Raw genomic sequence first — 26,170 nt, 5'->3', positions numbered from 1 at the left:
CATTGCATCCCTGGGGTAAATCCTACTTGATCATGGTGTATGATCCTTTTAATGTGCTGCTGGATACTGTTTGCTAGTATTTTGTTCATGATTTTTGCATCTATGTTCAACAGTGATATTGGTCTGTAATTTTTTTGTGTGTGATATCTTTTTCTGGTTTTGGTATCAGGGTGATGGTGGCTTTGTAGAATGAATTTGGGAGTGTTTCTCCCTCTGCAATGTTTTGGAAGAATTTGAGAAGGATCGGTGTTAGCTTTTCCCTAAATGTTTGATAGAATTCACCTGTGAAGCCATCTGGTCCTGGACTTCTGTTTGTTGGAAGATTTTTAATTACAGTTTCAATTTCATTACTTGTGATAGGTCTGTTTATATTTTCTAATTCTTCCTGGTTCAGTCTTGAAAATTGTACCTTTCCAAGAATTTGTCCATTTCTTCGTGGTTGTCTATTTTATTGGCATATAGTTGTTTGTAGTAGTCTCTTATAATCCTTTGTATTTCTGCAGTGTCAGCTGTGATTTCTCCTTTTTCATTTCTTATTTTATTGATTTGTAGCCTCTACCTTCTTTTCTTGATGAGTCTGGCTAAGGGTTTATCAATTTTGTATCATCTCAAAGAACCAGCTTTTAGTTTTATTGATCTTTGCTATTGTTTTCTTCATTTCTACTTCATTTATTTCTGCTCTGATCTTTATTTCTTTCCTTCTACTGACTTTGGATTTTCTTTCTCTAGTTGTTTTAAGTGTAGGATTAGATTGTTTATTTGAGATTTTTCTTGTTTCTTGAGGTGAGAGTGTATTGCTATAAACTTCTCTCTTAGAACTGCTTTTGCTGCGTCCCATAGGTTTTGGGTCTTCGTATTTTCATTGCCATTTTTTTCTATGTATTTTTAAATTTCTTCTCTGATTTCTTCAGTGATCTCTTGGTTATTTAGTAGCGCACTGTTTAACCTCCATGTATTTGTGTTTTTTACTGTTTTTTTCCTCTAATTGATTTCCAATCTCATAGTGTTGTGGTTGGAATAGATGCTTGATATGATTTCAATCTTCTTAAATTTTCCGAGGCTTGATTTGTGACCCATGATGGATCTATCCTGGAGAATGTTCCATGTGCACTTGAGAAGAAAGTGTGTCCCGCCACTTTTGGGTGGAATGTTCTATAAATATCAATTAGATCTATCTGGTCTATTGTTTCATTTAAAGTTTGTGTTTCCTTATTTATTTTCTGTTTGGATGATCTGTCCATTGGTGTAAGTGGGGTGTTAAACTCCCCTATTATTATTGTGTTACTGTTGATTTCTCCTTTCATGGCTGTTACCATTTGCCTTATGTATTGTGGTGCTCCTGTGTTGGGTGCATAACCATTTATAATTGTTATATCTTCTTCTTGGATTGATCCTTTGATCATTATGTAGTGTCCCTCCTTACCTTTTGTAACAGTCTTTATTTTAAAGTCTATTTTATCTGATATGACTGTTGCTACTCCAGCTTTCTTTTGATTTCCATTTGCATGGAATATCTTTTTCCATCCCTTCACTTTCAGTCTGTATGTGTCCCTAGGTCTGAAGTGGGTCTCCTGTAGACAGCATATATATGGGTCTTGTTTTTGTATCCATTCAGCCAGTCTGTGTCTTTTGGTTGGGGCATTTAATCCATTTACATTCAAGGTTATTATCGATATGTATGTTCCTATTACCATTTTCTTAATTGTTTTGTGTTTGTTTTTGTGGGTCTTTTTCTTCTCTTGTGTGTCCTGCTTAGAGAACTTTCTTTAGCATTTGTTGTAAAGCTGGTTTGGTGGTGCTGAATTCTCTTAGTTTTTGCTTGTCTGAAAAGCTTTTGACTTCTCAACCAAATCTGAATGAGATCCTTGCTGGGTAGAGTAATCTTGGTTTTAGGTTTTTCTCTTTTATCACTTTAAGTATATCCTGCTACTCCCTTCTGGCCTGCAGAACTTCCACTGAAAAATAAGCTGATAACCTTATGGGGATTTCTTTGTGTGTTATTTTTTGTTTTTCCCTTGCTGCTTTTAATATTTTTCCTTTGAATTTAATTTTTGTTAGTTTGATTAATATGTGTCTTGGTGTGTTTTTCCTAGAGTTTATCCTGTATGGGACTCTCTGTGCTTCCTGGACTTGAATGACTATTTCCTTTCCCATGTTAGGGAAGTTTTCAACTATAATCTCTTCAAATATTTTCTCAGACCCTTTCTTTTTCTCTTCTTCTTCTGGCACCCCTATAGTTTGAATGTTGGTGTGTTTATTGTTGTCCCAGAGGTCTCTGAGTTGTCTTCAATTCTTTTCTTTCTTTTTTCTTTATTCTGCTCCTTGGCAGTTATTTCCACCATTTTGTCTTCTAGCTCACTTATGCATTCTTCTGCCTCAGTTATTCTGTTACTGATTCCTTCTAGTGTATTTTTCATTTCAGTTATTATGTTGTTCATCTCTGTTTGTTTGTTCTTTAGTTCTTCTAAATCTTTGTTAAACATTTCTTGGATTTTCTCAATCCGTGCCTCCATTCTATTTCTGAGATTCTGGATCATCTTTACTGTCATTACTCTGAATTCTTTTTAAGGTAGATTGCCTATTTCCTCTTCATTTATTTGGTCTTGTAGGTTTTTATCTTGCTCCTTCATCTGTGACATATTTTTTTGACGTCCTAATTTTTTTTTTTTTTTTTTTTTTTTTAATGAGTGGGACTGTGTTCCTGTCTTACTGGTTGTTTGGCCTGAGGTTTCCAACTCTGGGGTTTGTAGGCTATTGGATATAGCTGGGTCTTGATGCTGAGATGAGGAACTCCATGAGACCTCACTCCAATGAATATTCCCTGGGGTCTGAGGTTCTCTGTTAGCCCAGTGGTTTGGACTCAGAGCTTCCACTTCAGGAGCTTCGTCCTGACCCCGGACTTGTGAACCAAGATCCTGCAAGGCGCCTGGGGTGGCAAAAAAAAAGAGAAAAAAACAACAAAATAAACAATAACAAAGTAAAAAATAAAATTAAACTAGGAAACTAACAGATGTGTTAGGCAGAATATAAAAATAAAAATATAGATGAATCAACCACTGGAAGGTACAACAGTACCACAATAGTAAAAAGGAGGAGGAGGGAAAGGAAAAAAAAAAAGTGGGGGGGAAAGGCCTTGGCTGTGGAGTGTGGGGCGTAAGCAAGGGTGAGTTTTGGGTGGTGGGCTGGGCCAATGCTCAGGACTCACAGGGCTGGAAAAGGCCCTGAGGGCCCTGGGGGGTGGGGCTTAGGCTCAAGGAACAGAAGGGGCCCAAGTATACCCCCCACCCCTGGTCTCAGAGGACAGGGGACCTCACCTGGGAGTCCAGCAGGCTCCCCGGACCTGAGTGGGTGGGGCAGTCACCCTCAGCTCCTCTCCTGCTCTTCCCAGAGAGTCCCTCCCACCTGACTCTCCTGATCTCCCCAGCCTCAGGGGTGCCAATCCTGTCTGGCCTTCACTTCTCCTCCCGCCTCAGTCCCCCTACATCCTACTGGTTTACCTTGGGGTTCCTCCCATCTCCTTGGCTGTCAGAGTCCCTCACTAGCAGCCGGCAGGCGCCCTAGTTTTGGGGAGACGCTAACTCCACGTCTTTCCACACCACCATCTTGACTCCACCTCCTCATTTAAGATTAATGTTTGTATATTCTCTCTTTGTTTAGATGCCTCACTAGAGGTTATTGATTTTATTAGTCTTTTCTTTTTTTAAAAAATAAATGTATTTATTTATTTATTTATTTTTGGCTGTGTTGGGTCTTCATTGCTGTATGCAGGCTTTCTCTACTTGCAGCGAGTGAGGGCTAGTCTTTGTTGTGGTGTGCAGGTTTCTCATTGCAGTGGCTTCTCTTGCTGTGGAACATGGACTCTAGGTGCATGGGCTTCAGTAGTTGTGGCACATGGGCTTAGTTGCTCCGCAGCATATGGGATCTTCCCGGACCAGGGCTCGAAGCTGTGTCCCCTGCATTGGCAGGTGGACTCTTAACCACTGTGCCACCAGGGAAGCCATATGTTATTAATCTTTTCAAAGAACCAGCTTTTGGTTTCATTGCTTTTCTCTACTGATTTCCTGCTTTTAGTTTCATTGGTTTCTCTCATTTTTGTTATTTCTTTTCTTCTGCTTACTCTGGGTATTCTTTGCTTTTCTTTTTCTATTTCCAAAGGTGGAAGATTAGACTATTGACTTTAGATCTTTCTTCTTTTCTAATGTATGCATTCAGTGTTATAAATTCTCCCCCCAAACACTACTTTCACTGTATCTCACAAATTTTGAGGGGTTGTGTTTTCATTTTCATTTAGCTCAAAATGTCTTTTAATTTCTCCTGATGTATTATTTAGAAACTGCACTGTTTAATTGACAAGTGTCTTGAGATTTTTCAGCTATCTTTCTGTTGTTCTTTTCTAGTTTAATTTTAGTGTGGCCAGAGAGCATATGTTGTATGATTTCTGTTCTTTTAAATTTAAGGTGTGTTTTATGGCCCGGAAAGTGATCTAACTTGGTGAATGTTTCACAGGATTTTGGGAAGAATGTGTATTCTGCTGTTGCTGAGTGAAGTACTCTATAGATGTCAATTAGATACAGTTGTTTGATGGTGCTTTTCAGTTTTGCTGATCTGTTGATAGGGACATATACAATAAGGATTGTTATATCTTCCTAGAGGATGAATCTCTTTATTATTGTGTAAATGCCTATTTTTATTCCTGATAATTTTCCTTGCTCTGAAGCATGCTTTGTCTAAAATTAATACAGTTGTTCCTGCTTTCTTTTTATTAGTGTTAGCATGGTGTATCTTTCTCCATCCCTCTACTTTTAACCTGTATGTGTCTTTAAAGTGGGTTTTTGTAGACAACGTTCCTGGTCTCTTTTGCAGCTAGGTTTCTGAATTAGATATAGGTTCTGTAAATAAGTTACAATCATATGTCTTGAATTCAGAGCGGATTTAATGGGAGAGAGAGCTGAGGTCTGTGGCATCCATGTGGCCTGGAGCAGCTTGTAGCAGGGACACTGTGATTTGGGAACTGTAGCTCCAGCAGCAGCTTCTCGATCTGACAAGTCAGTTTCCTGATTGTGTCCGGGGCTGCAGGTCCCTCTGTGGCCTAGTTGGGAGATTAAAGATATTAGTGTCCAGGTAAGGAGTACCTTCACTAGGGTATGCAAAATTGCTTCAGTTAAACTGGAAGTTAATTGCATATGGAATTACCACATGGCCATTTTGGGGTCCTTATGCTACTGGAACAATAGGCTCAAAGGGAGACCACTTAGTTGAAAGTGAGGTACAGATATGGGAAGAAGGGTGTGTATAGCACTTGAATAAACAAAAAGACAGACTGTGGAAGATATCTATCAACTGGCTTGTTCAGCATCTATTTCATCTCCTTCTAGTGCACTGCAGAGGCTGGAAAACTTAAATAAGACTTCCTTTCAGGTAAGAGTCCATGTGTTTTAAGATTCTGCCTATCAGATATATTTGTCTGAGATTTGAAATCAGAACTGAGTGAATGGGAAAAGAGCAAGATGTAAGGCATCAGTTTGCTGACAGAGTGTTCTAGTGAAGGCATGATGATGGAAGCTGTGATGACAGCTTCACCATTTGACAAACAGCTTCCTGTTGTGGCAGAAGCAGCAGCTCCCTTGGTAGATTCGTTCTGTGGTGTGACTCTGGGAATCTTTTCTGGAAACTCAACCTGCTTTTCCAGCACCCCCACTCCCAATGATAGCAGGATGCACTGCCCTTCTGGAAATAGTTTTCTAAATAAATTAGACCTCCAGTCTTAAGTGGAGCCCTAAGGGTAGTTTGTTGGGGCCAGTCTAGGCAGAGGAAGCTGTAAGCACTATGACTGTGTTCAGGAGAAAGTATGCTGTAGGAGGAAGTGAGAAAAGGCCAGATGGACAAAGCTCAGAGAGTAAAATAATGGTGGAGAGGTCAGAAGGGGCCAGATTACTGCAGCTCTTCTGGCCTTCTTGGCTCAACCTATGGCACTTTGAAGCCATACTGTAAAAGATAGAATTATGTAGAAGATGGAATTATCGATCTGCCTTTATCTTCAACCAATTCAGTATTTTCAAGAGAGAGGCAGATACAGTATAATGACAGGTTTAAGCTAGATGTGACTCTCATTTTGGAGATGGCTAGTGTTGGAATGACATTTAGAAAGAGGCCAAGAGCCCATTTGGGAGCTAGATAAAGCAAGTCTTTCATTATAGCAGGGGGCTGGATTTAATGACCCCTCATGGACCCTGCAGCTTGGTGATTCCTTACCTCTCTTCTGGGTTGGTTTCATCTCTCCATTGCTCAGACTTCTCTCTGGGGTTTGATCCAGGGACACAGATAAAACCACCTCTCCATTCTTCCAGAGAACATACTTCATTCTGTGTTCCACTTTAAAATGTTGGCACTTAGAATGGTCATCTCACATTTGCTCCACCCTGGCCTGCCTGCTGTACTTATAAATCTCTCAGCACAATTATGATTGTGGGCTTCTCCTTCATGCCTGAATTGAGCAGGGCCTAAAAGATATCCTGTTTCCACATATCTTATGTCAGAGGACCTCACCTAGGGATTAGTCACCTCCTTTCCTTCCCTCAGCAGTAAGCCAGCCCACTGCTTTTTAATAAGGTGCTGCAAATCTTTGGAGATTAGTATTTATATATCCAATCTTTCCACCAAACAAGGAGCTCTCTGAAGTCTGGGAGCTCTCCAAGCACAGAGCTGTGTATCTCCCTGATGACTGAGAACCCCTTGGGAATATGGAATGACTTTCCCATCAAACATGAAACTCCCTGCATCTCACAGTCTTATATTTCCTTGTGTCGTGCTCCAAGGATGTGTAAGAAACTTGTCCCTTCCATTCAAACCACATGGAGAATGCCAGGACACCAGAGTGAGCAGGGGAGTCCTGTGCAGAGTAAAACCTCTGTCAGCATTAGGGAGATCAAGTTGAGCATACCCTTCTCTCCTGAGCTGAAAACTCAGAGGGGACTTGCTATGGGCTGACAAGGTGAGGTGGTCAGCTACTGTGATCTCATTCCCCTAGCACATAGCACAGGGCCTGTTGAATTTGGGTCCATAAATGTGTGTTGAGTGAATGAATGAATGAATGAACAGTAAATATGTGGGTACGGTGAATGAAAAACATTGCCTGCCATAGCAATAAACGAAGGACACGGCAGCCATCAAGCCCTCACATTACAACAGCCTTGAGGGAACCCAGGATGGAGGCAGGTTGCCCCCCCAACTAGCAGTCAGCTGCTGCAGCCACCCCAAGTGGTGCACCCTGAGGAGACTCAGAGTGAGAAGCCCAGATACTGGCCCCAGATAGCTGAGGTGCGTATCAAAGAAAAGATTTCAGTGAGCCCAATTCTTGCATCTTCCCATACACAGAAAAGCGCTAAATTCGCTAAATTCCTTAACTTGAGATATCTGGTTTTCTTTAATTAACAGTAATCTTTTGATGCTCCAACTACCTGGTCTTTGTTGCAAAAACTCCTGCATATCCTGGCTCCCCACCTTGCCTCATTGGAGCAGTCTCTCAGAGTTATCTGAGATGCTGTGTCTCGGGTTTAAGTCCTCAGTTTTGTCTGCCGAATAAAACATAACTCTCAACTTTTAGGTTGTGCATTTTTTTTTTCAGCCAACAGTACAGAGGGCCCATCCCAGACACCAAGTAGTAGGGCAACAAGATTAACTCTAGGCCCTGCCTGAGGAAGGCTCTGAGCTGACTGATAAGCTGCTTCTCTTGGTCACAATTGGCTCACACCTGGACAGAACTATGATCTGAAGTTGCTAGAGGTCCAGGACCTGCAGCTGAGAAGATCCAAGGAAGGTTCAGGAAATGCCCTCTCATGGCTTCTTGAAACCATGGTTTGGTTTAAGTCAAGAGTTTGATTTCCCCACAGCAAATAAGGGCTCTGGCTTGAGCCAGCTGCCTCTCCCGTCATTTCCTCAGTTGACTCTCTGAATCTATTCAATTGTAGCAAAATCTTCTTTGGTTCCAAGATGGACACAGGAACTTCTCCAGCCAGATGTCCCTCAGGCCATCTGAGGTCAGCGGAAAATGTGGTTGGAGGTATTCTATCTGTGATCAGCATCCTGGGGTCTGCCCAGGAGAGGTCACCTGTCCCGGGACTGGATTCCCCTTGCTTTTGAGACATGAAGTCAGGTATCTGGAAGGCCAGAGCCTCATCTGTCTGCTGCTCAACGGACCAAAGGTGGGATGAGCAAGGTGGGGCAGTGCGGAGGGGTGTGGAGGATGCAACTGGAAACTTGAAGCCTTTGCCCTGGAAAAGGAAGATCCAGGCCCTTATTAGGAATGAATGTGCTTAGAATAAAAAGAAGGAATGCAGAGTTGGAAACACCCTTAACTAGAATGGAGTGCAATCATCTTATTTTACAAATGGGGAAGCTGAGACTTAGCAAGTTTGTGGCAGGACCAGAACTCTAATCCCCTGAGTCCTTGCACCATGCTATGGCTGTCTGGAAACATAAGCTTTGTTCACTGCAACCACCTCCCTCTCATCGTGTTTGCCACCTGGCTTAAGACTCTCTTTCAAGTAAGCAGCATGTTCTGACTAGCCCCAAATTAGCCATTGTCTGGGTGACCCAGCTGTGACCTTCACAGCCTTTAGAACACCATATGCTCTTGACTTACACAAACACAAATATTTGTTGGCCCAATCGACTGCCATGGGGTGTTATAGACCTTTTGTTGAGTTCCATTCAGACATACAAAAACTTCCAATCTCAGATGACTCATTTAGTTGAAGCAAGGAGTTCCAGCTTCTTTGGAAATAGAAACTGAATGTGATTCAGAAAGAAAGGGCAGTGAAAACAGCCCTTTAAAGATGGATTTAGAAAAAAACACAAAAACATTGAGTAGCATTGTCATGAAATTAGATATTTCTTGCCCCCTTATTTAGAAACCAGATTACAGGGGGCAGAGACTGGGTCTTCTGGTCTTGTTTGTTTGTTTGCATGTCCTGCTCTTCCAAGTATGGACCACATGCCCACAGTATTGGGATCACCAGGGAGCTTGTATGTAAATTTTCCAGCCTCACCCACGACCCAGGGATCAAAATCTGCATCTTAAAAAGATCCCTGTGTGATTTGTAGGCACAATAAAATTTAAAACACACTGCCCGAGAGCATGGAAGCCAGTCAAACACAAAATGGACTCTGAGCAAAGAAAGAAAACAAAATCTTCGCCATACTTGTGTCGTAATCAAGAATGTATAGTCATCACAAGTCATCAGGGAAATGCCAGTCAAAACCACAATGAGGGCTTCCCTGGTGGTGCAGTGGTTGAAGAGTCCGCCTGCCAATGCTGGGGACGTGGGTTCGTGCCCTGGTCCAGGAGGATCCCACATGCCGCGGAGTGGCTGGGCCCGTGAGCCATGGCCGCTGAGCCTGTGCGTCTGGAGCCTGTGCTCTGCAACGGGAGAGGCCACAACAGTGAGAGGCCCACGTACTGCAAAAAAAAAAAAAAACAACACACAATGAGATATCACCTCACATCTGTCAGAATAGCTTTCATCAAAAAGACTACAAGGGCTTCCCTGGTGGCGCAGTGGTTGGGAGTCTGCCTGCCAATGCAGGGGACATGGGTTCGAGCCCTGGTCCAGGAGGATCCCATGTGCCACAGAGCAACTGGGCCTGAGGGCCACAACTGCCAAGCCTGCACACCACTACTGCTGAAGCCCGTGCACCTGGAGCCTGTGCTCTGCAACAGGAGAAGCCACCGCAGGGAGAAGCCCGTGCACTGCAGGGAAGAGTGGCCCCCACTCTCCACAACTGGAGAGAGCCCGCGTGCAGCAACAAAGGCCCAACACAGCCAAAAAAAAAATAAAATAAAATAAATTTAAAAAAAAAGACAACAAATAGCAAGTGCTGCCAAGGATGTAGAGAAAAGGTAACCCTCCTGCACTGTTGGTGGGAATGTAAATTGGTGCAGCCAAACAGTGTGGAGGTTCCTCAAAAAATTAAAAAGAGAACTACCCTATGATCCAGCAATTTCACTTCTGGGTATTTACTAGAAGAAAACAAAAACACGAATTTAAAAAGATGTATGCTGGGTCACAAATCAAGCCTTGGTAAATTTAAGAAAATTGAAATTGTATCAAGTATCTTTTCCGACCACAATGCTATGAGACTAGATATCAATTACAGGAAAAGATCTGTAAAAAATACAAACACATGGAGGCTAAACAATACACTACTCAATAACGAAGTGATCACTGAAGAAATCAAAGAGGAAATAAAAAAATACCTAGAACCAAATGACAATGGAGACACGACGGCCCAAAACCTATGGGACGCAGCAAAAGCAGTTCTAAGGGGGAAGTTTATAGCAATTCAATCCCACCTTAAGAAACAGGAAACATCTCGAGTAAACAACCTGACCCTGCACCTAAAGCAATTAGAGAAAGAAGAACAAAAAACCCCCAAAGTTAGCAGAAGGAAAGAAATCATAAAGATCAGATCAGAAAGAAATGAAAAAGAAATGAAGGAAACAATAACAAAGATCAATAAAACTAAAAGCTGGTTCTTTGAGAAGATAAACAAAATTGACAAACCATTAGCCAGACTCATCAAGAAAAAAAGGGAGAAGACTCAAATCAATAGAATTAGAAATGAAAAAGGAGAAGTAACAACTGACACTGCAGAAATACAAAAGATCATGAGAGATTACTACAAGAAACTCTATGCCAATAAAGTGGACAACCTGGAAGAAATGGACAAATTCTTAGAAATCCACAACCTGCCAAGACTGAATCAGGAAGAAATAGAAAATATGAATAGACCAATCACAAGCACTGAAATTGAAACTGTGATTAAAAATCTTCCAACAAACAAAAGCCCAGGACCAGATGGCTTCACAGGCGAATTCTATCAAACGTTTAGAGAAGAGCTAACACCCATCCTTCTCAAACTCTTCCAAACAATTTCAGAGGAAGGAACACTCCCAAACTCATTCTACGAGGCCACCATCACCTTGATACCGAAACCAGGCAAGGATGTCACAAAGAAAGAAAACTACAGGCCAATATCACTGATGAACATAGATGCAAAAATCCTCAACAAAATACTAGCAAACAGAATCCAACAGCACATTAAAAGGATCATACACCATGATCAAGTGGGGTTTATTCCAGGAATGCAAGGATTCTTCAATATATGCAAATCAATGTGATACACCATATTAACAAGTTGAAGGAGAAAAACCATATGATCATCTCAATAGATGCAGAGAGAGCTTTCGACAAAATTCAACACCCATTTATGATAAAAACCCTCCAGAAAGTAGGCATAGAGGGAACTTTCCTCAACATAATAAAGGCCATATATGACAAACCCACAGCCAACATCGTCCTCAATGGTGAAAAACGGAAACCATTTCCACTAAGATCAGGAACAAGACAAGGCTGCCCACTCTCACCACTCTTATTCAACCTAGTTTTGGAAGTTTTAGCCACAGCAATCAGAGAAGAAAAGGAAATAAAAGGAATCCAAATTGGAAAAGAAGAAGTAAAGCTGTCACTGTTTGCAGATGACATGATACTATACATAGAGAATCCTAAAGATGCTACCAGAAAACTACTAGAGCTAATCAATGGATTTGGTAAAGTAGCAGGATACAAAATTAATGCACAGAAATCTCTGGCATTCCTGTACACTAATGATGAAAAATCTGAAAGTGAAATCCAGAAAACACTCCCATTTACCATTGCAACAAAAAGAATAAAATACCTAGGAATAAACCTACCTAAGGAGACAAAAGACCTGTATGCAGAAAATTATAAGACACTGATGAAAGAAATTAAAGATGATACTAATAGATGGAGAGATATACCACGCTCCTGGATTGGAAGAATCAATATTGTGAAAATGACTCTACTACCGAAAGCAATCTACAGATTCAATGCAATCCCTATCAAACTACCACTGGCATTTTTCACAGAACTAGAACAAAAAATTTCAAAATTTGTTTGGAAAAACAAAAGACCCCGAATAGCCAAAGCAATCTTGAGAACGAAAAAGGGAGCTGGAGGAATCAGGCTCCCTGACTTCAGACTATACTACAAAGCTACAGTCATCAAGACAGTGTGGTACTGGCACAAAAACAGAAAGATAGATCAATGGAACAGGATAGAAAGCCCAGAGATAAACCCACGCACATATGGTCACCTTATCTTTGATAAAGGAGGCAGGAATGTACAGTGGAGAAAGGACAGCCTCTTCAATAAGTGGTGCTGGGAAAACTGGACAGGGACATGTAAAAGTATGAGACTAGATCATTCCCTAGCACCATACACAAAAATAAGCTCAAAATGGAGTAAAGACCTAAATGTAAGGCCAGAAACTATCAAACTCTTAGAGGAAAACATAGGCAGAACACTCTATGACATAAATCACAGCAAGATCCTTTTGGACCCACCTCCTAGAGAAATGGAAATAAAAACAAAGATAAACAAATGGGACCTAATGAAACTTCAAAGCTTTTGCACAGCAAAGGAAACCACAAACAAGACCAAAAGAAAACCCTCAGAATGGGAGAAAATATTTGCAAATGAAGCAACTGACAAAGGATTAATCTCCAAAATTTATAAGCAGCTCATGCAGCTCAATAGCAAAAAAACAAACAAGCCAATCCAAAAATGGGCAGAAGACTTAAATAGGCATTTCTCCAAAGAAGATATACAGACTGCCAACAAACACATGAAAGAATGCTCCACATCATTCATCATTAGAGAAATGCAAATCAAAACTACAATGAGATACCATCTCACACCAGTCAGAATGGCCATCATCAAGAAATCTAGAAACAATAAATGCTGGAGAGGGTGTGGAGAAAAGGGAACACTCTTGCACTGCTGGTGGGAACGTGAATTGGTACAGCCACTATGGAGAACGGTATGGAGGTTCCTTAAAAAACTACAAATAGAACTACCATATGACCCAGCAATCCCACTACTAGGCATATACCCTGAGAAAACCATAATTCAAAAAGAGACATGTACCAAAATGTTCATTGCAGCTCTATTCATAATAGCCCGGAGCTGGAAACAACCTAAGTGTCCATCATCAGATGAATGGATAAAGGAGATGTGGCACATATATACAATGGAATATTACTCAGCCATAAAAAGAAACGAAACTGAGCTATTTGTAATGAGGTGGATAGACCTAGAGTCTGTCATACAGAGTGAAGTAAGTCAGAAAGAGAAAGACAAATACTGTATGCTAACACATATATATGGAATTAAAAAAAATGTCATGAAGAACCTAGGGGTAAAACAGGAATAAAGACACAGACCTACTTGAGAATGGACTTGAGGATATGGGGAGGGGGAAGGGTAAGCTGTGAGAAAGCGAAAGAGAGGCATGGGCATATATACACTACCAAACGTAAGGTAGATAGATAGTGGGAAGCAGCCGCATAGCACAGGGAGATCAGCACGGTGCTTTGTGACCGCCTGGAGGGGTGGGATGGGGAGGGTGGGAGGGAGGGAGATGCATGAGGGAAGGGATGTGGGAACAGATGTATAGGTATGACTGATTCACTTTGTTATAAAGCAGAAACTAATAAAAAAATAAAATAAAATAAAAATAAAAAGATGTATGCACCCCAATGTTCATTGCAACATTATTTACAATAGTCAAGATATGGAAACAACCAAAGTGTCCATCAATAGATGAATGGATAAAGAAGATGTGGTGTATGCACACACACACACACACACACACACACACACACAATGGAATATTACTCAGCCATAAAAAATAAAATCTTGCCATTTGTTACAACATGGATGGATCTAGAGGGTTTTATGCTAAGTGAAATAAATCAGACAGAGAAAGACAAATAGTCTATTATCTCACTTATAAGGGGAAAGTAAAAAAACCAAACCAAAACAAAATGAAAACAGTCTCATAGATACAGAGAAAAAATGGGTGGTTGCTAGAGGGGAAGGGTTGGGGATTGGATGAAATAGGTGAAAGGAATTAAGAAGTACAAACCTCCAGTTATAAAATAAATAACCCATGGGAATGTAACATACAACATGAGGAATATGGTCAATAATATCGTAATAACTTTGTATGGAGCCAGATGGTCACTAGATCTATCATGGTGATATCTTCATAATGTTTGCAAATGTCAAATCTCTATGTAATACACCTGAAACTAATGTAATATTGTACATCAACTGTATTTCAATTTTTTAAAAAAGAATGTATATAATCATGTAAAAGCACATATTGCAATAACAGTTCTTTATAAGTTAATAAACTGGTTTTGTTTTTGTATTTAGGAACGGTTTTAGATTTACAGAAGAATTGTACAGAATTCCCATAAACCTCCTCCCATCCTGGACACAGACATAGTTCCCCCTACTATTAACATGTTACATTAGTGTGATACATCTCTTACAATGAATGAATTAATATTGATGCATTATTATTAACTATCGTCTATAGTTTGCATTCAGGTTGAGTCTTTGTGTTGTATATTCTCTGGATTTTGACAAATGGGTAATGTCATGTATCTATCATCACTGTATTTTACAGAATGGTTTAACTGCCCTAAGGATCCCCCTGTGTTTCACCTACTCATGTGCTCTCCCCATCCCAAACTCTTGGCAACCAGAGATATTTTTACTCTCAATAGTTTTGCCTATTCCAGAATGTCATACAGTTGGAATCATACAGTATGTAGACTTTTCAGATTGGTTTCCTTTACTTAGTAATATACTTTTAAGGTTCTTCCATGTCTTTTTGAGGCCTGATAGTTCATGTCTTTTGTTGCTGAATAGTATCTCACTGTATGGAAGAAAAATCATAAAACCTTATTGAAGAACATATAAGAAGACCTAAGTAAATGGAGAGTAAGACCATGTCATGTTCAGGGTTAGCAAGACTAAATATCGTCACATCATCTACAAAATTCAATGAAATTCCAATAAAAAGTCCAATGGGAGTTGTCATAGAACTTGAAAAACTGATTCTAAAATTCATGTGGAGGAATAAGTGTTTTAAAATGACCAAAACATTTCTAAAGAAGAAGGAGGAAGAAGAGAGATGTCTTTAGTATATATGAAGACTTAAAAAGCCATAGTAATTGGGCAGAGTGATATTAGGGCTAGTGTAGACAAATAGATCAAAGTAAAATAAAGCAAGCCCAGAAACAGATCTAAGCATAGGTGGAAACTTAGGTGATAGAGGGAGCATTAAAATCAGAAGGGAAAGATTGTACTGTTTGACAAAAGGTATTGAAATCATCAACCTTCCCTACAGAGATACTGAATTCCTACCTCATACCATACTCACCCCCCACCTGACCTATGGAGTATTCTTACCAAAAACGTTTAACCTGATTAACCATGAGGAAACAATCAGGCAAATCCAAATGGAGGGGGATTCTGTAAGACAGCTGGCCTGGATTCAAAAACGTCAATGTCATAAACACAAGCAAACAAAAAAGACTGAGGAATATTCTAGATGAAAGATTACCAAAGAGCCACAACGGACTGCAAGTAAATGCAATGCCTGATTCTTGTTTGGATTCTGGATTGAAAAAAAATCAAAAAATTGGTTATAAAGAGCATTATTGGGACAACAGGGGAAAATTGGATATTAGACATTTTTAATGTATACTAGATAATAGTATTCTATCAATGTTAAATTTCTTGAGTGTCATAACTGTGTTATGTAAGATAAGAGAATGTCTATCTTTAGATGATAGATGCTGAATTATTTAGAATGAAGTCTCTGCAACTTACCCTCAACTGTGTGTGTGTGAGAGAGAAGTAAAGCAATTATAGCAAAATGTCAACTATTGGTGAATTGAAGGATTTATGAGTATTAATTACATGAATCTTGCAACTCTTCTGTCGATTTCAAATTTTTCAAAATAAAATTTTAAGAAAAAATGTGGATAGTCTATGACCCAGCATTGCCTTTTTCATTATATACCTTAAATCAGTTGTATAGGGATCAATGTGGATAGAGTGAAAAAAGCACCTTGCAAGATGTTAAGTTCACTATTATTCCATTTGTGCAGAAATAAAAACCAGGAAATAATGGTATTAATTTTGTGGATACACATCAATTTCATGATTTGTTTATCTGTGGATAGGGAAGGAAGGCTGGAAATAGGGCAGAAGAAGGATCAAGGAAGAATTCCAGTTCAATCTTTAAGGCTTTAATTCTAAAAAAAAAGCCAATATGGACAAAATCTCAAAGAAAGAGATTCAAATTACTTTTAATCAGGGTTATTTTAAATATTATTCTTAAGAATAGAAATCATTCTGAAAAGTGGTTATCTTGGGTGGATTATGATTCACTTTTAACTTTATACATTTCTGGATTGTTTTTGAAGGGTTTTATCTCCCTCTCTGAGGATGAGAAAAAAAAAAGACAGTATCTGTATTGTGTCAAGGACTATACCAGTCAAACCAGGGCCTGCCAATCTGAATAAAGGGTCCTTCTAAGCTCATGGGAGGCTCTGGTTAGCTGTGTGACCTTGGCCAAGTTCCTGGATCACTGTCTGAATAGCCCTTTCCCCCACGGAGTTAATGCCTATGTTAGACGGGATAAATCATGTGTTGCACTTAGCAGGGTCCACAGTAAGTACCCACAAATGTTAATTCTACCATTATTATTGTGGCTGCTAAATTATTAGTCCTCAGAGTGCGCTGGCTGGGCGGGGCCTCCCTCTCCCCGCTGCTGCTCTGGGAGTATCTTTCCCGGCACTTCTGCAGAGTTTTTGGTGGTGTGCTCATTCCTGCTCTCTCTCCATCATTAAACTCTGAGCTCCTTGAGAGCAAAGACCTTCCCGCACCGCCCCCTCCATTATTCCTCTCTGTACCTGCCTCTCAGCCCAGCAGCTGGCACACAGTAGGTATTCAGGAAATAATGATGGTAGGTATTCAGAAATGAAAGACACCACCTGATGTCTGGCCACTGGTCCCCACTCTCAGAACTCACTTCCAGAGGCACATTTGCTTCCCTGACGACTCCAGTACCTGCCCCTCTGACCACCTTCCTCCCCATCTGTTTTCCTAGGCATCCCCTCCCCAGGCTCTGTGTTCAGGCCTCTGCCTCCGTCAAGACTCAGGACCCCAGGGACTAAAAGAGTCGAGTTACTCAGCAGACTATCGGATCCTTGAGAAAGTTCTGAGCTCAGGACCGAGGAGGTGGCGGCGGGGGGGGGGGGGGGGGGGGGGAGGGGCGGTGATCCCTCCGGGCTTGAGGAGATTAGCAAAGCCTGTGAAGCCGGATAAGGCTGTGACCTGGATAATTCAGGACTCACATCCACCCTCATTGGAATTCTCTGGGTGACTGCCCAGGCTTGTTTGGCAGGAGAGCCCGTTCCAGGCTCCAGGTTTTTGCTGGACTTCCTGCACCTGCCAGGGCAGCTGTGGGCTGAGCAGGCGGATGCCCGGCTGGGTCTGGGCAGAAGTTCCTTCTCACCACCTCCAGGCCTGTCTTCACCACTCATTCTCATTCAAGACTTTAAGAATCTGGAAGCCTAGAATCCACTGGGATCCGCAGCCCGTGGACCCCAATGTTGTGGCTGGAGGAGGGGAGCCAGCAGGGCCTGGGGCTCCAGGCTCTGCCCGATGACGCTGCTCGTGGGAACAGGAGCTGAGGCCAGGCCAGAGAGGTCAGTTGTGGGCATGGAGGCTGAAGGCCAACCAGCTGGCGTGGGTGAGTGAGACTGGAGAAGATGGGGTCCAGGAAGCCAAAGAGGGGGCCCTGGGAGGGGTGGGCAAGGCACAGGCCCCGTAAGAGGAGATCCTTCGGGCTGCAGGGTCCTTTACCCAGAATGTGTCAGACCTTGTGAGCTGTGTCATTCTTAAAGAGGCAAGGCCACACCTAAAGGGAGATGGAGGTTACCCAGAAGATCATTCCTAAGATTAGGGGCAAAGCTAGGCAGGGTTACCCGTAGGATTCAAGTTGGGATTTCTGTTCGTGTTAATCTGAGGCCTTGCCGGAATTTCTCTTTAACTTAAACCACACAAAACGATTCCTTTTTGGGAAAAGGAATCGTCAACATCTACTTAATATTCCTTAACTTTTACTAAAATCCTCTGTATGCCATACCCTTTGGTACATGTGGAAAGGAATATGGAGATGGGGAAGATGCTGTTCTTGGCCCGTATAGGGAGATCTTTCTTCTCCTTTCCTCTATCTCTCCCTACCCCTCCCTCCCTCCACTCCCAGGCCCTCTTCTCTGGAAGGCAATTTAGCTTTGGGCTGAGCAGACATGGCCTTGGGAGTCAAACTAATGAGGTTCAACTCAGAGCTTTGCCACTTACCAGCTGTCTGGCTTGGGTGAGTCATTTCTTTTCCTTTGAGCCTCGCTGTCCTAATCTGCAAACTGCATCTGACAGTAGTGCCTCCCTCATAGGATCACTTTAAGGATAAATGGGCTAAGCCACATAAAGGACTTAGCACGGAGTCTGTGCTTAATAAGCATTAGCTATTTCCATTAGTCATTCAACAAACTTTTTTTTTTCTAGGGCCCAATCTGTGCCATACTGTGGGCTGGATGCTGCTAGGGGTAGAGATGACTGAGACACACTCAAGGATTCATAGCCTAGTTTGTTTATTCATTGATTGATTCAGTTAGACAGTCAACAAATATGTATTAAGCCCTATGCTGGGAGCTGGAAAGTCAGAAGTCCCCAAGTTGCTCCCTGTCTGGTGGGGAGACGTTGTAATGTACTGTGATTGATGCTATGATAGGGGAGCTCACGGGCTGCTGGGAGAACACAGAGAAGCAGAACTTATCCAGTTTGGGGCAGGACGATGGGTCCAGAAGAAGGCTTTTTGGCAAAAGTAGACCTAATTTCCTTATTATTTCTCCAACTCATAGGCATGCTTCTGTTCCAGGACCTTTGTACTTCCTTTGCCTGGAGGCTTCTTCTCCAGGGTGTCCCCACAGCCTTCTCCCTCTCCTCCTTCATGTCCCCTCTGCCCTGAGATGTTTCCTGACCACCCTGTTTAAACCGGCTGCTCCCACCATCAGCCCTCTTCCCCACAACACACAGACACACACACACACCACTCTCTTCCTTTCCTGATTTTTCTCCACAGCGTTTATCAACACTTGCCAAACTCTCCATATTTTATTTATTGACTTGTCTATTTCTGTCTGCTCCCACCAGAATGCAAGGTCTCTGGGGGCCATGAGTGTGAAGTTCTCATCTGTTTTGTTCATTGCTTTTCCCCAGAACAGAGCTTGGCACATAGTAGGTGCTCACAAAATAGTTACTGAATGCTAAGCACGTTAAGTCTAGAAAGAGGAGAAGGAATAGAGGAAGTGAAGAAAGTGGGGGGAGTAAAAGAAGAAAGAGAAGAAGGAAAAAAGAGAGAGGGAGGTAAGTAGGGCGTGGAGAGAGAGAGAGAGCACAAGACGGTGTGTCTGAGAACTGGAAGGGGTTGGCATCAGTCTTCTTCCCAGCAAAGCGCTGGGTTGTGTGTGGATCCAAGGCAAGCCTGGAGAGGCGTGGCAGCAGGTCCTGATGGGCCCTGTACCTGCCGGGGAGGCAGGTGCTCTGACTTTGGCAGCCTGTGGCCCGTGCTGTCATAGAGGTGAGGCCGATTGACCTAGGAACAGAAGGGGAGGCCATGAACTCTGCCAGGCAGATATCAGGGAGGCGTCTGGAAGAGGCGGCTCCTCCTCTTAAGCGCTGGGAAGGAGTTCAAATGTTCTTTGGGTGCCGTGGGCATTCTGAAGGCCTGTTCTCATCTCCCCCATGCTAACAGACAGGCGCCGGATCACCATCTCTTGATTTCGCTTTGCGTCTGATTCCTTAGTGCCTCACTGCAGCTCTGTCCACAGGACTTGCTCAGGAAATGGTTGCTGGGTTGGACTGGCATTGAAGACAAGCGGATTGGCCTGGACTCGTGAGTATCTCAGGATCATGAGCCTAGAAGCTTTGCTCTTAGGTCTTGGATCTTGCCAGTCAGAGCCATAAGTTGTTCTAGGGTTTCTCCTGCCTCCAAAAAAGAGGTGGCATTACTGCATGGAAGAACAGTAGGCTTTTACCAGGTGAAAAAGAGAGTGAAGAACATTCCAGATGGAGGGACCAACAGAAACAGAGTCAGAAAGGAAGACGAGTTCAGGGAATGTTTCCCAAGAACGAACAGTTGAATTGATTTTTCAAAGATAAAGCAAAACATGTCCTTGCTACCACCTAGGTGTTTGGATTGCATTTTTAGCAAAAGTGTTGGTGAAAGTTGAACTTGAGCCTGTTACATATGTACCAATAGACTGAGACCAAGACTGGGCTGGCTGTGTGCATCTTTAGAGCAAACTGCCAACCTACAGAATGGCTGAAATCCAGTGAGGCTGCTACTCCCTCTGGAGTTAATTTGTTTACCAATCCAATTGCTGTTACTCCACAAATAAGTATCAACCACCGAATATGTATCAGGCTTTGTGCTAGTGGCTGGTAATGTGATGAAGAGCAAGACTGACAAGTTTCCTGCTCTCTAGGGGAAGGGGTAAGAGAGGGATGTCATAAACAAGTAAAGAAATACACCAAAGAGAGTGAAAGATGATGTCAAAGTGCTGTGAGGGCTGTCGAGTTGTAGAAAGGTAAAATGGGCATGAGAAATTGCTAAATTACTTAGGTTTGGCTAGGTTAATGGGAGAAGTTAAAGTTAGCTGAATGTTGATAATTGGCAAAAGCTTATAAATGGAAAAAAATCCAATTTAGTAGTTTGTTGAGTTGGGTCAGAATATTTCAATGATCTGTTGGTTTAATCTTGAGGAATATGATCACTGAATATGAAATCGTTTCAACTATATAGAATTTTCACCATTTGTACCTAAGTAGATAAATCATCTGTATATTTGCAGAAGGAAAAAAAAACTTTGTTGAATAATATACTGCATACAACATCAAAAAAAAAAAAGATGGTGGTAAGTGCTGTGCAGGGGGAAAGCAGTGATATGGGATTAATGGGAGGAGGAGAAGCTACCTTGGGTAGATGGTCAGGGAGGGCCTCCTGGAAGAGGTGTCATTTAAGATGAGACCTAGAGGATGAGGAATGAAGAGCACCATGTCTTGCTAAGTATCAGTATTCTAGGCAGGGGGAACAGCAAGTGCCAAAGTCCTCAGTAGAAAAGCTTGGAATGTTCAAGTACAGGTTAACATGAGAGCACCCACTGTCACAGAATGTCGGACCTGGAGCTCTTCCAGCCCGTGTCCGACTTAATAGATGTTGCTCTTCGCAACATCCCTGGACATGACTTGGGCGTGAATCAATGCTGGGGCAGGACACCCAAGAAGGTGGGGAGCATAGAATATTTGACAGCTTTCTCCATGCCATAGAGCAACTGAGGGGGTCCTGATTTTTCTGTTTTTTTTTCTTTTTAATCTTGGTAAAATGTAATATTTTTTCTACACTTTTACAAACCTATGAACCTAATCTCCGTAACTGGCATAACTGACTTCATGTGTTTCTGATGAGGCTCTCGTGTTCCCAACACCTAAAGAAAGCTCCTTTTCCTGTGAAGTCAAACGAGGGCATGACTCACCCCCTCCGTCCCCCCTGCCCCTACTACATTTCTGTTCCTAAAAAGTAGTAAATAAAAAGTGCCCCTGGCGACAGGAAACTCAACACTCCCAAGACAGCTCATTATTTCCCCAGGACACTGGAGTTGCTAGAAAAACCTTTCTTGGCTCTAGCTCAAACCTGACTCCTTGAGTGCCCACGCTTGGGGCCAGCTCTGCAGTGGAGCCACGTGGGACAACGATGCTGCTTTTTACCCCTGAATATCCTTCAGAAGTTTGGAGACAGAGGCTGGGTACCACAAACCCCCTTCCAAACACCCGTCGGCCCCCATTCCGTCTAACTGACAGGCATCCTGAGATCCAGACACCCCCAGTTTTCAAGAAGCCCTCCTGGAGATGGGGCTCAGGAACAGGCACTCCCCTCCAGGTAAGGTCAGCTAGGACCTCATTCTGGGCACCCACTCCTGCCATCACTGCCGACACAGCTGTTGCTTTTCTGATCTGACTGGTACCAGGCTTGGGGATCATACATATGTTTGCTGAGCTGTGTCACCCACCCCTGTCCTTGTGTGCTTCAGTTTTGGGGATCTTAGGATAAGACCTATTCTGTCTCTTCTTATTGAAGTCACATCATCTTGCTATTGATCGAGGTCATTCTGGGACACTCAGCAGAAGAGTAAAACTCCTTAGCCTGACACCCAAGGTTCTTTGTTGACACACCCAGTTGCCTCTCTTCAGCTAGCCTTTCCCACCATTCCTAAATTCCTACTGTACACATAGAGAAGGTCCCCTTTTCTGAGAAGTCAAGAGCACGCATGTCCATCTTTCCTAGGAAAAAGAGCAAACATGGATTGAGCCTTTACTATGTGCCAGCACAACTCTAAATGCCTGCCATGTATCAACTCAGAACATAGGGACGAGGCAGGTAAACTGATTCACCCCATTATTCAGGTGGGTAAACTGAGGGGCAGAGCACTTGCCCGAGGTCACAGCTAGTAAGTGGCACTTCCAGAACGCGGGCTCTTAGCTACCAAGCGTCCTTGCCTGGTAAGTGTGTGTTCCCAGCTCTACATTCAGTGACATGATGTTAGTTGCATGAAATTGCTCAGGGTGAGAGTATTTACACGACAGAAACTGGCAAATGTTAAAAATCAGGGCTTTTTTACCCCCCCTGGAGAGTTATTTATTAAGTATTTACTAGAATATCGCTGCCTAGCACCCTCAGCTACCCCATCTGTTTGCAGTTCCTTGAATGAGCCCTTATAATTCATGCCTATGAATCTTGCATGTGCTGTTCTTTCTACCTGAATGCTCTTCCTCACATTCTTGTCCTGGTGAACTCCAATCCACTTTCTCTCTCTCTCTCTCTCTCTTTTTTTTTTTTCCATTTTTAAAAATTGTGGTAATATACACATAACCTAAAATTTTACCATCTTAACCATTTGAAGTATGTAGTTCAGTGGCATTAACTACATTTATAGTGTCGTGCAACCATTACCACCAACCATCTTCATAACTCTTTGCATCTTATAAAACTAAAACTCTGCATCCATTAAACATTAATTCCCTATTCTCCCTCCCCCAGGCTCTGGCAACCACTATTCTACTTTCTGTTTCTATGATGTTGATGAATTATCTCATGTAAATGGAATCATAGTCTTTTTTTTTTCATCAATTTATTTTATTTTTGGCTGCATTGGGTTTTTGTTGCTGCGCACGGGCTCTCTCTAGTTGCACTGAATGGGGGCTACTCATCGTTGCGGTGCGCAGGCTCTCAGCACGCGGGCTCAGTAGCTGTGGCTTGCGGGCTCTAGAGCGCAGGCTCAGTAGTTGTGGCGCACGGGCTTAGTTGCTCCGCGGCATGTGGGATCTTCCCGGACCGGGGCTTGAACCTGTGTCTGCTGCATTGGCAGGCGGATTCTTAACCACCGTGCCACCAGGGAAGCCCTGTCTATGTCTTTCTGTGACTGCTTTATTTCAGAATTCCCTCCCTGTTTAAGGCTGAATACTATTCCATTGTATGTACACACCACATTTTACCTATGCATTCACCTGTCAGTGGGCGCTTGGGTTGCTTCCATGTTTTAGCTCCATGAAGAATGCTGCTATTGTACAAATATCTCTTTGTTGAGACCCTGCTTTCACTTCTTTTGGGAACACATCCAGAAATGGAATTGCTGGGTTGTATAGTAATTCTACTTTTAATTTTTGAGGAACTGCCATATACAGTTTTCTACAGCAACGGTACCATTTTACATTCCTACCAACAGTGCACAAGGGTTCCAATTTCTCCAACCTACTTTTAGAGATTCAGTCCAGGTGCCTTCTCTTCTAGAAAGCCCTCAGTGACCTCTTCATTCTGGGATGGGTTCCTTTAATGTGTTTATACAACATTTACTGAGCAACTACTATGGACTAGGCTCTGAGCTGAGCACTTCAAACACGCGTTAGCGGAAGAGATGGTTTCTGCTCTCAAGGCACTCCCTGTCCCATTACTGATGAACACGTGGAGAGGATGGAACTCAAGACTGAGTTCTATGGCAGCCCACTAGAGAGCCCTCCAGGCAGAAAGCCACAATGAGGCAGGGTGAGCAGGAGGACTGAGGAAGACCAGGGCAAAGCTAAACATGTGTGCAGTCTTTGGGTGGAGCTACTTCTCAACTCCAGAGCCAGATCTTTTACAGAGAAGCTGGAAAGTTGGATTTCAGTCTGAGATCTCTTCACATTTATACATAAGCTACTAATTCCATTTTATTTTTTTTTTCCGGTACGCAGGCCTCTCACTGTTGTGGTCTCTCCCGTTGCGGAGCACAGGCTCCGGACGCGCAGGCTCAGTGGCCATGGCTCACGAGCCCAGCCGCTCTGCAGCATGTGGGATCTTCCCGGACCGGGGCACGAACCTGTGTCCCCTGCATCGGCAGGCGGACTCTCAACCACTGTGCCACCAGGGAAGCCCTACTAATTCCATTTTTTAAAGTCACTTGGTAGGACAAGCAAAGCATTTCCAAGGTCTGGGCTGAAAGTTTATTGTTGAGTGAGAGTTAGTGCCAGACACTGCTTGACCTGGGATATCTCGGGACATCTGCCTAGAAATAAGACCTAAATCCCTGTACATGGATAACTCACCCTGAGAGAGGGGTAGAGAGGGAGGAGCAGGTCCCTTGAAAACATCTGCATTTGGGGGTCAACAGAGATGGGGGGTGAGCCGCAGGAGGACAGATGCAGACTGTGGCCTCTTGAAGGCCAGAGGGAAAGAGTTTCAAGAAGGAGGAGGTGATCAGTGGGATGGAGTGTTCAAGAGAAGCCCAAGCTTGGGCAATGCCAGGCTTTGGGGGATTCCTGGGAGCCGGCTTAGGGATGCAACAAAAGGTAGGCAGCAAGGGGTTCAGAAGAGAGTGGGTGATGGCCAAGAGGAGGTGTCTCTGTCCTGAATTTTGGCTTTTAGAGGAAAAAGAAAGCTGGAGAGAGGTCAGCAGAGGCAAGCGATGTTTTCCTTTCTTTTTTGTTTTGGCTTCCTTTTGTTTGGTTTAGGATGGTGAAGCTTGTATACACTTGTAGGCAGAGGAAGGAATTGGTTGAGAAAAAGAAATGAAAACGCAGAACAGAGAGGACTTTTCCCCACAGCAGTTATTGCCCTTGGACATACTGTATATTTATTGGATGCCTTTACTATCTATTTTCCCAACCAGAAGAGAAGCTGTCCTATTCACAGTGGATCCCCAGCAATAACCTGGCAGGGATTAGACACTCGAGAAGTACTTTCTGTATTGAAATGAGTTCACGGCGTTCCTGTGGGTGCCTGGTGCTTAGGTCCTGGGAAGAGAAGGGTTCATTGGGGCCCAAGGAAGGGCTTCTCTCTGATACTGCCGTGAGGGGAGGGGGAGAGAAAAGGAAGTCAAGAGCGAGGAGAGGAAGGAGCTCACACCCATGTCTTCTCAGAAAATTGTGTGTTGAGGGGGTGTGTGTCAGGGAGAATGGGCCATCGATGGAGCATAACCTTGACTGTGGTTATTCCCTCCTCTGTGTCTCTCCGGAAAGCCTCCCAGGCGTCTGGCGTGATTCAGGAAATAGCTACTTCTGAGCGTAGACAGGAAAAATATCCCCAGGGGTCTTGAGGGGTGAAGTAAGGCTTTCTGCGGGAGTTACCATGAATCCTGGAGCTGGCCCAGGTCGGGTGTAAGAGGTGGGCAGGGAGGCCCTTAAAACCAGCTGGGCCCAGCTCCTGCCTCTACTCCAGACCGAGGACAGAGAGAAGGTGTCACTGGTGAGGAATCTCATTCTGGGGGCTGCCTTGCCCGAAGGGGGTGGGGTCAGGGCGTATAGAGGGACGGGGCTGTGAGAGGAGACCGCTGGCCCCACATGGCTTCCCCCAGATTTCGGGGAGGTCTCAGTAGCACCTTCTGTATAGTGGGGGCTTGGTGCTGTTGATCATTTCCATCCAGGAGACATGAACTGGGATGGGGGGGTGGTCCTGGGAGCAGGGTGGCTGCTGTATGTAGACTTGGAGGACCTGTCTCCCCAGTGACCCGGCCACTCCCCGGCCCCCACGTCTCCATGCTTCTGTCAGGCTGTCTGTCCCCACTCTCCCCACCTCACATTACCGCAGCCAGTGTTCCACTCCACAATTATCGCTTGGCCTCGCTCATTCTCCT

The sequence above is a fragment of the Mesoplodon bidens genome (genome assembly GCF_964165515.1).
Source record: "Mesoplodon bidens genome assembly, chromosome: 2".
Lineage (NCBI taxonomy): Eukaryota > Metazoa > Chordata > Mammalia > Artiodactyla > Ziphiidae > Mesoplodon > Mesoplodon bidens.
This window is presented reverse-complemented; position numbering follows the sequence as displayed.